The sequence below is a fragment of the Monopterus albus genome, unplaced genomic scaffold (assembly GCF_001952655.1).
Source record: "Monopterus albus unplaced genomic scaffold, M_albus_1.0 scaffold13.1, whole genome shotgun sequence".
NCBI classification, from domain to species: Eukaryota; Metazoa; Chordata; class Actinopteri; order Synbranchiformes; family Synbranchidae; genus Monopterus; species Monopterus albus.
In genome coordinates this window covers 808,850-824,868 of record NW_018127893.1, presented here as the reverse complement: position 1 = coordinate 824,868, position 16,019 = coordinate 808,850, and positions in this window count along the sequence as shown.

Genomic DNA, 16,019 nt, shown 5'->3' with positions numbered 1-16,019 from the left:
AGTCGTCATTTGAATATAGTGAGCTCAGCTTTGGCTGCATGGCGTGTTGGCCTGCAAAGGTCATGACTGAAAATTCTGTAAATAATAACTTTGATTACCGAATCTCTCTGGCAATATTTATCTTTAATAAGACAGGGCAAAAGGGAAAGATAAATACGGTGAAAAATAAGTAATACTAGCGCTGACTCACAATATGAATGCTTAATCTGTCATGTGACCCTGCCAGAAATGAAAGAAGATATTTGTCTTCTTACAGAGAATAACAGGGTATGTTGATTTTACTGTCTCTCTTTATCTAGTGCAGCTGTGCAGATGATAAAATATCATAATGTCCTTTGAAGCCTCATATGACCTTTCTTTGTTGTCTCCACACAAAGAAAAACAGTCACCTGCACATGAAACTGCAGAGCGCACCAAAATGGCCCATATGCTCCTCTTCTTTCTTCAACTACAACAGTTGATTTGCCTCAAGGAGGCAGTTGCCTTGGTGTCTGCTTGCTCTCTTTTAAGGATGGCAGTCCACATCTAAATTAAAAATATACAATGACCAGAGTCCATTTTTTAAAATTAGACAATTCAGTGTTTAGCTCTCTAACACATCAGTTCACTCCCTATTACTGTGTGTTTCATGCCTGTTTGAACACGCTTTTATATAAAGACAAGTTAAACACAGTATATACTGTATAAACTACAAAATGTAGTTTGCAGAAGTCCCACAAGTGTCACAACTAGAATTGTTTTGTGAAAGTCAAACACTGGCTTAAATCATTTCTGTCCATTAGGGCACATTGTTTGTCAAAAACAAATTGACCATTAGTTTTTCTGTGATGATGTTGTTATTATACATCGTATTAGTCATGTTATGTTGTGTTTAATCACATTCCCATGATGCAGGGTGTTTCTGTTCTCATTTTATTAAAGATAACAAAAACTGGGTTCCTCTGAGTGAAGTTTAACTTGTGCTCATTTGCAGAATTTGGGATATTTATGACCTCTTAGAGGTAACAAAGTAAAATTTCGGGGTGCAGCTTTTCTGCATGCACCATCCCTCCTCACTGCAGTCAGGGTGATGGATGAGGCTGCGAGTGTGAGGGGGCTGAGGAACAAAAGCTGGATGGCAACAGCAGAGACTGACCAGATAGTATTGTGAGTAATGTTCACTTTGGTATTAGTATAGGGTCTGTTGCACCTTCATTTGCTCTGAATCTAGAGCAAGATGGTTATTAATAAATGATGTTCAACAAATTGCATCAGCTGTTTCTGCAAGATGTATCCATGAGCGTCTCAGTCCTAAACAGGCCTAGTGTTGCCTTCGTCTAGCAGTATTTGCAAATTGTTTTTCAGTTTCCTTTCCACCTGTGTCATTTCTTGAAATGGGAAAATTGAAATGCTGCCATGTAGCAGCTCTAAAAGTCAATGATGGAGTATCCATTAGGTCAGTTTCAAGTTCTGTGACCTGAATGCATTTAGAGAAATAATCATATGTAATATCATGGTAGAGTCACAGTCCCACAACATCATCAATAAATGTTTTTATTGCAATATCTAAAACTTACAAATATCTTTACTTCCCTAATTGTTCAAATGTATGTTTTATTATTTCATAAAGCTAGGGGTTTCATTTACTTTTTTACATGCATTTTAAATGTGCCACCCCTCTCTGAGTCTGTGACCCAGCCTGGCCACCCTGCCCAAAATTTTGTAGATCCACCCCTGCAAGTAGGGTCAGTGAGTCACTAGTCCCAGAAGTGGTTTGTCAGATATAGTCAGAGCTGTAATTCAACAGACAATCAATGAGGCCTTAAACCTTAATCCATTATGCAGCAGTTGCTGAACCACAGGTAACCTCACTGTAGATGTCAGTTTTTTATGTTGTAACACTTTAGTATTCTCTGTCCACAAGACTATATCAGCTCAATTACAGCTAATGGTGTAAACGGGTGTCTCTCTTCTGTTCTTCAGGCAGATTAATGGTCCCATTGAACTCAGCCTAAAGCTACTCTCATCATAGCTCATTAAGTACAATCTAAAGGGGGTGGGGGGTGGGGATGGGCTGTGTCAGTTCTCGGAGTCAAACTCTTTGGACTCTGATGCTACAGAAGCACGTTGATGCACAGAATCCAAGGTTGAGATGGGTATTGACTGGGAGATCTATTTAGGGATTTGGAAATTCTCAACAGAGGCCTCTGCAGCAGCTACTGTCATTTGTTCTTTAATGAAGAATGTTGTGGGAGGCAGCTGCTGTTGTTGTTATTGCTCTAAATCTTCTTCCAGCTTCATCCATTATCCTGTATCCACTCTCATTCTTTAAACTCTGGTTATTTATGTTTTGTTTTTACACATACTGATCACAATCTCACCCCCATATTTTCTCTGTTATTTTAGACCAGGGCCCTTGTCTTTGTGTCTTTTCCTCAGCTCTGCCCTCATTCACGTGCTTGCTGTAATAAACCACTCTGTATTCAAGCCAGCAGACAGCTCTCATTCACTGCCAGATTGTCGTTGAAGAAACATCCTGTGTGACCTTCCAGCATTCATTCCTGGTTTCCTGTGATGTTGTCCTGTAATGTTTCTCCTATATAACTGAGTTTGCATACCTGTTTGGATTATTGGACGTTTGAAAAGAAGTGTTTCTCCTGACATCTGGTCAGCGGTCTGCCCCTCGCTTGAACTGTTTGCCCACCAGTGTGTAAACTCTAGCTTATTCTCTGGTTCTGGTCAGTATTCTGCTCCCAGCCTGCACTATTTGCCTCTTGTTGAACTGTTTGTTCTAACCTGGTTTATGGTGGCTTGCTTTGCCCCTGGTCATTACACTGCCTGTATCCCCTGTTCGACTGATATTCTGTTCCATCATTCTGACAAGTTTGTGTCTGCCATTTTGAGAAGTGTGCTGTCTATCTTACCTGTCATATTTACCTTGCCATCATCGCGTACCTGTGTCAATCACCGTACATGTACACCTACCCTCTTATCATCTGAGCTGCCAGTATTAAGTGTGTGTTAACTCCGTTAAAGCCCTGTTACTCTTCATCACAACCACCTTGCCTCTGGTCTGCATCTAGGTCTTATGGTTGTTTAATGTGACAGTAGAGACACTGACCAAGAGAATAAGTGTTGTCAGGAAGTGCAAGTCAGAAAACACGGCCTAAATAATGTAACAAAAGTTATTTGATAGCATATAACCAAAAATATTTATGATTAGAGGGCTGTTGCAGGCTTTTTGTTGTAAGAAGCAATGTGTCCTCATTGTTCAGAGTGACAGAAATGAAGCTGTTATGGTACAATATTTCATATTCACCTTACGTTCACACACTGTCTCACATGCTTTCAAGCAGATAGCTGATACAGCAGGTCCATGGTATTAGTTGTGCTACAAAAGATAGTAAAGAAATTGTTTGACATTTTAGTTAATATCCTTTTTCACCTTTTTGCTTTCTTGCTGAGAATTTGATGAAAAAACAATAGCATTCCCTTGTATATTAAATATAACACCACTGTTACAGTGAGATGGATAAATGCTTGGTGATCCATTTGTTTTATAACTGGTAAATGAGTTAAAGTTGCACACCTGCATGAGGATTTCTGTTCTTTTGCTTGAGGGATGTTTGGTTCAATTCAGCATTTAAAATTTCCCTTCTGACCCCTTCTCTGTCTCATGGTCACTGTCTGAACATACAGGACGTTACAGATTTTCGCTGATCGTCCCCTAGGGACTTTTCTAAAACAAGAACCAGTTCCCAATGCCTGGTCTGCTGTCAGCAACTAACAAGTGAAAGCTAATGGTGATGAGATTATTCATAGATCATTTGCTTTGACTATGTGAACTGTCTCATCTCCTTTGACTGCACATTTAGAGAGTCACTGTGTAAATAATCAGTTAAGTACTCTGGTCAGTCTTCACTAGCCTACTGTCTATCTGCCAATGAGCAAAAGGCAAATTTACAGAAGGTGAATCTGCAACTACAAAATGTACATAAATAATATACTGTACATGTAGCCTAGCACATGGTGTATACATTTTACACTTACAATTCAAACACCGTAAATGTCTTAGAATGAATACAGTGCAAACCTGAACACAGCTAGAATTCAAGTTATTATCTGTCTAGTTCTAGTTCAACACTTCAATTCAACATTAATATTTAAAGTGGACTCAGAGTTAATGATGCCGTTTCCATGTGTCATTACATTAACTTTAATGAATAATAACCTGTGAGATTTTTTTCTTTCACAAATCTGGGCTTTGTAAATGATCTGCATATATATTTTTGTAATATAGAGTGCTACTGTAACTGAACCCTTGCTTATACTGAAACACAAGGTGTCATTACACAGTTATCTTTGTTCAAGCACTGGTGCTTTCATTCATGCTGTATTTATTATGTGCTGTATGTGCAAAAACGAAGCCATAGAAATCCTTATGTATTAGCAGAAAAGCTGGGGCTACAAATTTAAGAACATTTGCTCCATTAAAAATGCAACCACTGAATGAAGAATTAGCATATTTATGTTTTTCAAAATGAAATTTTTAAAACATGAGCACCACTTTCTTGTTCCTGCAGGCTTCCATGCTAATATGATTTTCTTCTCTGGAACCCATATTCTTATACACATCTTGGTTTCATAGTGTGCATATGCTGTTGGTGCTATATTTATCTTGCCTTCACACTACAAGGTATTACCTTGTTTACCACCATTTTACAGCTGTTACTACAGTGCCACCCTCTGGTCAACCTGCTACTCACACAAGCAGAGCTGTTTCCTTAAGCACCGGCTATAGAGATGCTGCTGACAACTGACAAGACAGCAACAGAGAGATACTGTATATAGGGAAAAGGTTTCAGAGTTAGTGCAGAAGTGTTTATGCAGGAAAAGCAGAGTAAGTGGTGTCCTTTTCTGATGTGGAGTGTTTTCCACTTATTTTGACAGAACATGTTCTTAAGGATGTAGACCATCACAGCAAATCTCTGGCAGTTTGTCTGATGTTCTTCTTACTTGCATTCATTTGCACTAATCATATGTATGAATTATTAAATTCCATGTTCATCAATATAAGTGGCTTTTATCTAGTATTCACAGACAAGCATTTTACTATTCGGTCTTTGGACCCTTCACCTGCAGGGATAGGAATAGTCGGGCAGCAGGCGAGGTTGTGAACAGGGCCATGTCGATCCCTGGCATCATAGACTGGTTCTAGAGACCTGGAATGTCACCTCTCTGGTGGGAAAGGAGGCAGAGCTGGTGTGGGAAGTGGAGCAGTACCAACAAGATATAACTGGGCTCACCAGTCTGGTGAGGAGAGGAGCAGAGCTGTCAACTGATCACCAACTGGTGATAAGTTTGATCAGACAGTGTGGAAGACTGCTGGGCAGTAAACCCAAACGTGTAGTGAGTGTGAGCTGGAGGTCTTTAATGCCCACCCCCAAAAGAATGTCTTGTGTTTCTTAGGGTAGGATGGGAATATAACATCCTCCACAATGGGAGTGGCTTCGTAGAGTTGTGGTCAGAAGGTCACTGTGCCTGTCATGGCAGCAGCTTGAGAACCTGCAGATGGACACTTGCTGTCAGGCTGAAGGAGGCTTTCTGGGCAATGTTGGCCTGGTGTCTCCAGCAGGGCAGGGCAGAAGGGCTGGAGTGCTGGTCAAGGATGCAAAAACCCGAATGTGGGAGGAGTTTTTTATTTTTTATCTTTTATTTATTTATTGTTTCACATTTCACATATGCACTATGAGAGAAAAAACATCCTGCAGAGCTGTTTATGGCTCCTTGTGCTGATGAACCAAGCCAGATGGTATGTTTCTGGGGCCCTGAGTAAATCTACTGATTTTTACAACACCTGCTGAAAATCCACAGTGTAGATGAATGGCTGTCTCTGCAGTACCATTGTCCTCATGATTAGAGTATTTTTGCATAAAGGGCTTTTTTAAATTATCAGAACAATTACACAATAGTCAGTGGTACCGAATTATATGCTGCTTTTATCGTGTCACAGTAATATTCTTATGCAAGTCATGTCCAAATGAGGAAGGTTAACATGCTTTTAAAACAACTTAATACAGAACAGCAGATTCTCTCGGTAAGACAGAGTAGGCTGTGCCTGGTGAAAGAGCTGGTCTGTTTATTCTTCCCCTAGGGGATTTTGATTTAAAGGTTTGTTTTTCAGTTTATGAATTGGTATGAAAGCTGCTCTAAACGTTATAAACACAGGACACAGAGGACACATAAAACATGGTTTTAACGATTGGATTAAGGTACAAACCTGCTGCAGTAGACTTTATGTTCTTTGAAAGAATTGGTAGTACAGACCAATGAGACTCAGTCACATTCCTCTTTTTCCCCTCAAATATTTGCAACTATTTAATAGCTGACAGTTCAGTTTGATTATACAACCGTTAACCCTATGACATTATGTATAAGGCAGATTAGCATTTATTTGAATTGCCCATCTACTGTAAATGTCTCATGGCACTGTGACAGACTAGTGCGAGTGATCCAGAAATACTAAAGTTTATACAATTAAATTTATTTTGAGATAGATTACAGCTGTAATTATCCATTATTACACAATTTCTCAAATATCTTGGCTGATCTGTGTGACGCATTTGGACTCTAAATCCGTGTTCACATCACTGTGACATCATTCAGTCTCCTGAATTAACTTAAAACCCCAGTTCCAAAACAGTTTAGACTCTGTCTAAATTATAAATAAAAACTGAATGACGTGTTTTTAAAGCTCCCTTTATCCCATATTCATGTGGTAACAATACAAAGATAGCTCATAGTAGTTCAAATGAATATATTTTGTTTTAGACATGCTCCAAGATCCATGATCCAAGTCACAACTCTGCATGCAAAGAAGAAAAACATATGAAAAGAAGATCCAGACACAGCGCCACCTTCTCTGGGCTCAAATCCATTTAAGATGCACTGAGAAAAAATGAAAACTGTCCTGTGGTCTGAAGAGTCAGAATGTGAAATTCTTTTTGAAAATCATGGACGTCACATCCTCCAGGCTAAAGAGGAGAGGAATGCTCCAGCTTGTTATGAGCACACAGTTCAAAAGCCAGCATCCGTGATGGCATGGGGGTGCATTAGTGCACACATCATGAGCTGGATGCACATCTGTGAAGACACTATTAACGTTTACCAAAACAAGCTTTGGAACAACATGTGCTGCCGTCCAGATGACGTGTTTTTCAGTGAAGACAACGCCAAACCACAGTCTGCACATACAGTACTATAAAAGCATGGCTCTGTAGTAAAGGAGTCCAGGTGCTGTTAAAAGAAGAGGTGATGCCACACACTGGTAAACAGGCCCTTGTTTTTTTAAAAACATGCTGGCATCAAATTTAAATAAGCAGATTTTTTTTCAGGGTTTTAAAAGACTTCCATATCTTTTCAGGTTTTATTTACAATTTACATGCCATCCCAGAGTTTTAAAAGCAGATAAGGATCTTATAAAGGGAAAGTATAAATCAGAACTTTAAACTTTTAAACTTTAAAAACTATTTGTTCATATTTAATTTCTGGCACTTGCATCTGTTAACAATTCAAAACAAGTGATTTTTAAAATTTTCTTATCAGGAAAAACAACGTAAGATTGGCTCCAGGAAGCTCTTTAATATTTCCCTTAAGAAATCCCTGTGTTGATTTCTGAGGCCCCACCACCACTACCACACACACACATTTTCTTAACTGTGCTAGATTTTTCTATTTGTTGTTGACACAGTTTGTGAACTGCTGACCCTAGATATGTCTGCGGTCCCTCATGGCTCATTCCCAGCTTTGTTAATAACTGCTGAAATACGATTATTCCTTTTATTGAAAATATGTTGAGAAGATTGCAGCAGTGATTGATTTGATAAGGCTGAGTCAACCTTGCATGACGTTCCAGCTGCTGGCTTTCAAAGGCTTTGATGCTATTGAGATTACAGTGTTCATGTGCTTCAGACAGATGCTTAACCAACATTCTTGATGTTTATGAAAATTATAAATAAGTCATTTAAGCATCTTCAGAAATGTCTCCTGCTTAAAAAGGCAAATGTATGCTCAACAGCTCAAACAACAGTGGACAGTGCAGTGTAGCAGATGCCTTTATAGTGCATAGCATTCCCATTTTCTGCTTCTTATTCAGGGTATATCAATTCTCATACGGGATAGAGACAGACAAAGCTGTCTGCTGCTTTTGAGACTGACAGTAGAAAATTGATCAAAGCAAGCACCAAACTGCACGATATGTTCTCGGTTCGTGGGAATGACCACTTCTTGTTAATCTGAGGTTTTTCCCAATTTTCAAGAGACTCACTCTTGGCTTGCATTCATCACATCTCAGATACCATCTGCTTTTAGTTGGACAATGGGTATAGTATTTTAATTCCTATCTGACTGGATCTTTGAAATTTTAAGTGCTCTCATCTCCTCCCCTGCCCTAATTCCCTCAACGTCCATCTCGTTTCAACAGCAGGAGGCAAATATGCAATGTATCAACTATCCTGTTTTCTTTTTTACAATGTGCACATAAGGAAACCACAGTTTCTAAGAAACAGGTAAGCTGAGGATCAATTCTGCTGTAATACTCCATTCACAAATGTTTGACAATTCACACAGTAGCACATAATCCCACAGGCAACTAGATGTAAAACTCAGCAGTGTATAGTGTATGTCTAACTGTATACTACATTTTACAAGTCCTGATTTCCCATGCTGTAGTTTCTAATGTCTCCCAGCTGTTTAACATCTGCAGATTTGTGTTTCCTGGCCAGCACATTTCCTATGCTTGCATGCTCAGCCTGATCCTGTTCCTTCCATGTTCTGTATCCTGTACTCCTTTTCTCTGAGACTTGTAACCTCATGTTGGACCAAACAGAGCGCACAAGGCAGATCTTGTAGCACACCTTCCACAAGACACCCTGCCTAATATTTATGAAACATTATGAAACATGCCGGCCCCCTTGTTGCTGCAAATTCCTTGTCATTGTAGACAGAAGACGAACAGCAGCGTGTAAACTCCTCAAGATAAGTTGGCATTTCCTTTAGTGACTTCTTCACATTGATAAGAGCTCTCTCTGGGGCCACAGGGAGTGAGAGGGGGGACCACAAGTGTAATTACTGGTATCACATGAGTGCGTAAAACCCACTTGCTAGAATCCATTTGTCAGAATTTATCTATTATTTGGAGGACGGTAGAGTGCTGGGAGTAAGGGTTTGGCTGGGGGGTTCTTTGGGATGGCGAGCCCCTTGCTATCTAACTTCACTCCCCACAGAGCTACAGTATGAAACTGCTAGGTATCTCTGCAGTGAAAGTGGGTGAAATCATGACAGAAGGAAACCAGATTCTCTCAGGTTACAGAGTGGGAATAGGCTATGTCTTCTCAGGAAGGAAATGTTTGCTAAACTGGGGCCGTTGGTTGAGGGATGATCATTCTAACCACTAGGCCACCCTCCAATCCTAGTTGCCTAAACAATCTCATACTGAAAACCTTATCTTAGGTGATGGCACGGCAACATGGACATTTAACAGGCATCCATATAAGCCTTATATCTCATCCTTTTGCTCTCCCGCCTCAGGATAGTAAGCTAGTCTCATCTCTGCTGGGAGCTCCTGTTCCTCCTCTTGCTGATGTGTTTACAGACCATGACCAAACACCCAGTGACTGGCCCACAGTTCATCTGTGTCTGTTTATGCTGTGAGCCAGAGTATGCACGTCAGAACTGAGCCGCAGGAGCCAAGGGGCTGGGCTCTAGGGAAGCTGGAGATAAGGCTCATGGGAGCTGCAGGTGCATGGAGCCAGAGAGAATATATTGTTAAAGTACCAGCTGCAGAGACGTGCTGAGAAGCGCAGGAGTGTACCAGTCGCTCCAGTTTGATGTCCGTGATTTCTCTTCCTGTCACAAGTCAGAGGTCACAAACTAGATCAACACTGGAAACAAAAAGTACTATAACTCCAGCCCACCTAGAAAAGCCAGCTAGCCAGTACTTGTCCAAGTTAAGTAGCCAGGACATGACGTATTTATCAAATCGTTTTGTTTGCATTTTTCCATGAGAAAGTTGAGAACTCTTGGACCAGCTCCATGTGCTCACAGCTCTGTACCTAAAGGCAGTGTCTCCCACAAAAAAGGGCTCCTTCATCATGTGACTGGACTCGGGGACAGCCACCCTTCCCATGGTTGCTCAGTTTCCTCCCCCATCCCTGGGGGGAACAGAAGACCAGGTTTGACTGAACAAGGAACAGAGTCATGTGACAGTGAGACAGAAAAAGAGAGACATCTGCATCTCATCTTGATGGGAAAATTCCCCTGATCCTACAGATTAGGATGGAGTCCCCCAGACAGACCACGCCGGCTCCTCAGAGGGTCACCATTTGTAAGCAGATTGCCTCAGGCTTCACTGTCTCATTTGAGTGAGACACACCCCCAGCAAGCCAGTGGTACATACAAACTCATATAAGTGATCACTGGAGGATGTGTTTTGGTCTCATGTTGTGGGGAAATTGTGATATTCTCATAATTCAGGGAACAAAACTGGCATGACTATGGGTTGACTGTGTCTCGTAATAGGCCTCAGCATCCTGCAGTCATTCCTCTTTTTACCATGATGCCCAGGGGTGCTGCTCTGTTTAGTTTATTTTTTTCCTGATTAGCACTGCACATTTTCACCCCTTCACGGCTCAGGGTGTGGGGAGTCAGTGAGTGGTCTGTGTTCGTTCAACACCAGCCCTTTCTGTGGTTCAAAGCGTATCACAACACTTTCTACCCCCACCCCCCAAACCTTTCCGATCTGCTCCCACACACCCAGACAAGCCCCATGTTCTGAAATTTGTTGATCTTACTACTGGGATTATGAAACGCCAGCTTTCAATCATTCCTTAAGACAGTCAGTGGGGAGATAAAAAGCATTTGCCCTTGGTAACACAGTTTTGTATAGTCAGAAAGCAGCCATGCCTGTGATCACACTTAATATTTTTGGGTTGCTGCAGTCTTACCGACAGGATGGATGTCCTGGTCTTCATCAAAAATGGATACTGAAGGGACCTCACAGTTGGTTTATAAGAAAAAGAGCCTGGGCTCTACTAGAAATCCTTCAGCTAAGGACAGTAAATTACTGAAATCTCTGCAAATGTAATAAGAGAAGTGAAAGATTTTGCGGTGTAATGTAAGTGTTCAGCTTTTATTTCTAGACAGAATCAGTCGGAATGCTGTATTTTATGTTTGCAATTATCTTCAGTCATTTCCAAATATTAGAGTGTTACATGTGGATTTGTTCCTCTGCAGTGTAGCTGACATCAGAAACTGCAGGAATACTTTTAACTGCAGAGCAGACTCCTCCTTTCTCATAACCCCGTCCTCGCCATCCTGCAACTTGTGCATTTATTTATTTATTTTCTTTACTGGGATAATGGAAAATTCAGCTTTGTCCAATGCCATTCAGACCGTTTCCTTTTCAAATGGGAAGTCACACTAGTTTTGTCACAGAGATCTGAGGCTCATTTAATTGAGCAAAGTGAAAATATCATTCACTGGTCAAAACTCTTTTTAGGTGCTGCTTTTGCTTTGATTTAATATGATGCATGTTGATTCTGCAGAACTGGTGTCACTGGGTGTCGGCTGCTTCATCCACCTCGGTGGTCCTCATTTATCTGTCCCCTTCGGCTACAGCGCCATCTGGAATTGGTTGTCGCCACCATCTCCCTGGCAGCAGTACTTCAAGACCAGACACTTAATCGCAGAAGTAAAACAACAAGCAAACACATTGTCTTGAGTAATGAAAAGTCCTATCCTAGCAAGTGCACAGTAGCCACAAAGCACTGTTTTTTGATTTTAAACAGAGAGAATGAACTGATGATAATATATGGCACCACTGCCAAATTCCCATCAGTCCGCTGTATTATTTGTTTTTTCAACTTATTAACTTTCCCTATCCCTTTGACCTCCACCCACCCTCTCCCCTCTCTGCTCACATTTCCTTTTCTTTGTTCTACAAGCTATAGCCATTTGAGTAAATGCATCTCTCTACACATAAATAAATCTAAGTGCACAATTTTGCTTGGCTGCAGTTTGTGTAAATACTTGTGCACAAATGAACTTCACCTAACACTTGCTGAGGCTATGGCTTACTTCTGTACTTGTCTTCTTAGGAGTCACCACCATACCACATAGTCTCTGCCGTCAAAAATGAGTCTCTGTGGATTATTTTGTATTATTTAAGCCTTTCCAGCTTTCTCACATTGCTGTGTTGTTGATATTTTAAAGAGCAGGCCTTGTTCAGTCATGATTATCTGTCCCACTAATCCTTTTAATCAGGATCCAAACATATGATCACTTACAAGAGGAACATTTTACAATTCTTAAATTCCAGTTTTTGAACAAATTAAACAAATGAGATACAACAGGTAATTTAGTGACCTTTAGAAGCACTGATAATCATGTTTTATTGCTTTTGGAAAGAACCATGTTAGCTCTTTCCCCTTGTTTCCAGTCTTTATGCTAAGCTAAACTACCCAGCTGCTGGCTTGAGCTACATATTTACCATAGACATATTGGAGCAAGATCATAGCAATTAGCATAGAAAGTTTACCAAAATATCCACCTATTCTTTAAAGAATGGGATAAAGATGCAGTGTTTGAATGTGATTGTGTTGTGGGCTGCAGTAGCTGCAGAACATGTTGTAATTCTCAAGCATTACAACATGTTCTGCAGCTACAGAAACAGTTTCTGGAGCTTATGAAGGCTTTCATTCTAATGTCATATTTATACTAATTCCACAAGTTGTTACATAGCTACTGTCAGTTTACAAAGGTTTACTTTATGAATGTGGATGGTGACCAATCTGTTATAAGCATGTGTGTTTTTTTGAGGAGACCTTTTAAAACTCTTACACATAGCCCCTGAGGGAGGATAAACTAATTTGAGGTTTAACAAAACATTCTGTACCCTGAAAAAATAAATAGCAGCCCTCGATTGCAGTCCAGTAAATCTGGCTGCCTGATTGAATCCATGTTTATGTAAGTGTCTCCCATCAGGAATACTGCACCTAATCTCACTGCAAATCAATCTCAGTGTAACATTTACTATTAAAAGGTATATTCCCTCGGCTGCAGCCTCGTTTATCTCTTTTAATAACATAGAGTGCTTTAAAAAGTCCTTTAAATTTACAAGCAAGGATTGTTTACAGAGTTAAGTGAGGCTAGCAGTGATACACCTGCTGGAGCTTACAGAAGTGAACATTATATTTACATGAAACTGAATTTTGTGGTCATCATTGACGGGACTATTTTAATCTGGAAGAGGCATTTAAAAAAACATCTAATTTATCTGTTTAATGGCCGAGGCTGAACCACCAAAAACAGTGTCAAACCATGTGTTTGTGAATGTGCTCCACATGTGGGACCTGTTAATGGAGTTAAAAGTATCACCGCAGGCCTGAGTTATAACCTGCTCTCTGACTACAGGACCACATCTGCACATTGCTCGTCATTTACAAAGCTAACAGCTTTTACAACTGGCAGTGACTGAAGCTGCGATAACTCACCCTTAGTGCTGCCTTTGCTTTTGTGTGTTACCAACTGCAGGTCCTTGGTCGTGCAGCTTATGGAGGTGATGAAACTTTATCTTTACAATTTTCAGAGCACTGCTTCTACTGCTGAGCTCCAGGTTCACTACACAGTTAGCCAGGGGTGCACAGCCTCATAAACAGACAGGGATCCTTATGCAGGACCTGTCTGTATATGAATGTTAGCAAAGTTAAACCTGTTATTTAGAAGAAAATGATGAGTGCTATTTTGTAGATGCTGGGTTTGCTAAATGTAATATAATGGAACAATATTTTGAGCACGGCTCGGCTTGATGCATTAAAGGAACAGTTGGACATTTTGAGGCACTTATCCACTTTCGTACTGAGAGTGAGATGGAGCCAGCAGGCTAGCTTAGCAGACTGGAGGCAGAGGAAAACAGTTATCCTGGCTCTGCCCAAAAACAACCTACCAATATTTTTAATACTTGCTTCTTTAATCCACAAACAGAAATGTAAAAATGACAAAAAATAAACAGAATCAACTAATAAACTGGGCCACATTTTCAAGTGACACATATTTAGTGTGCACAACCAACTGACACTGTGATGTCCGAGACACAGCTGCATAAGGATAAATAGCATATGGAGATTTCTGCCATTACTGATTCATGACGCCTCCAAACCAAAATAACTTCCAATTGTCTGTGGACACGTTGACTGGCTTTCTTCAGTGCAAAACAATGCTCCCACATGCACAGAATGGGCATGAAAACAGGATGACACCTGACAACCTTGGAGCAAATATGTGTCTGAGACAAACATACTGTATGTCATGTAGCATGGAAGTCTTAATAGGATTTGAATGAAATAACTTGTTGCGATAAAATGCAAATCACCTTAGGCAGCTATAAGCAGCTTTTCACTCATGGCTTGAGCACTTCCTATTTACCACTTATTTGAAATATAGTTTTCTCCACAATTGGTGTGGAAGGAAAAGATCCATGGTCTGTCACTACTTATTAATGACAGGATGGCACAGTCTGGGTGTTAAATATTGGGCCTTGTGTTTCGTAATGAGGAAATATGTCACTAAGTACAGTGATGTGTTTTTAATTGTTTTAGAACATCAGTGGAGGTCTATGGCATGGACAGGTAAGGTAATCCAGATCTAACAGGGTGACATTAACAGTGAGTAGAGGCAAATCATTATTGGTTTTGGTCTCTGCACAGGGAGTGGTGACAATACTAATATAAAATAATTTAAATAATTTGTGCTAATATAAAAAAATGACTGGCCTTATCGTTTAAATCAATAATACACTGACAGTTAGTACATTTATCTATTAACCTATCAACTTACAGAAATGCTGTAAGCCTTTGGCAGAAACTTTGGACTTCTAGTAGGCATCTAACTGTTGTTAATGAGATCCTTCAAAGTAAGGGGCTCTCTGGCTCTCTACAGTCCCCTTAAAGGCCCCACCATGGAGGAAACAAAAGCTGCCCCAGTCATGATGAATGGACATCGTTATGTTGTTCATCTGTTTACCTTTTACTCTGCAATCTGGGAAAATGGGGGGTCAACAGCCAAAGGGAAACGTGCTTATTTTGGCACTCAAGATCCTGAGAGCCACCCATTTAGACTCTACAACATCAAGAGACACTGCAGACAGCCAGGGACTCAATTAGAGGACCAGCTGATCCCCCGTCAATAGTGACGTATTATCACAAAATTAGAAAGAAAGTTGAGTTGATATGTTCACCTGTATATCCCATTCTGAATCACTGAAACATTTAAAAAAAAAAATAATAATAATGAACAAATTGTGTCCTTTTAATCCTTCATTTTAATGAGACCATCTATCTGCAGGCAGGAAACAACTGCATCATTTAAATAGTCAGTATCTTCTCAGAATAAATGTTTAAAAAGGTCAGTCTCCAGTCCCAGTAGGAATGACACTTGCTCTGGTACAAACACATAGTTTAACATAAAACAACAAAACAAGACATATGTTTAACACCATCAAGCTTTGTGGTTTTAGCAAAAGCAGGGAGGTCCTCAAGCTTATTTCACAATTTGACAGCTAAGAGATCCATCTCCAGTGGAATATGCTATCACTCTGGCCAGGTTTGCTTATCTTGTCAGTGTGTATTTATAGTGCAAACAATTTGAGTGATCTTATTAGGCCCTATCAGCTGGTGCACCTTTAAAAACAGATCGTTCACTGAGCAGATGGCGAGTTGATGGCAAGAGTCCGGCTTTGTCCTCTGAGCAACAAAGGTCTGTGCTACTTGGAGAACCTATAATCTTTAGCTCTTTAACTCAAAATTTCTCTCAAATTAAACATGAAAATGACTCACACTGTATCATTATAGCCACACATAACATTTGTTTAAAGTATTTTTTCTACTTGTCGGGGAGAAAACAACCTCTTTGCCATTTTTGTTTCATCTGCACTTACTGAGTCAGAAAAAGATGATTGATATTGTTGTTACAGAAACCTCTCACCA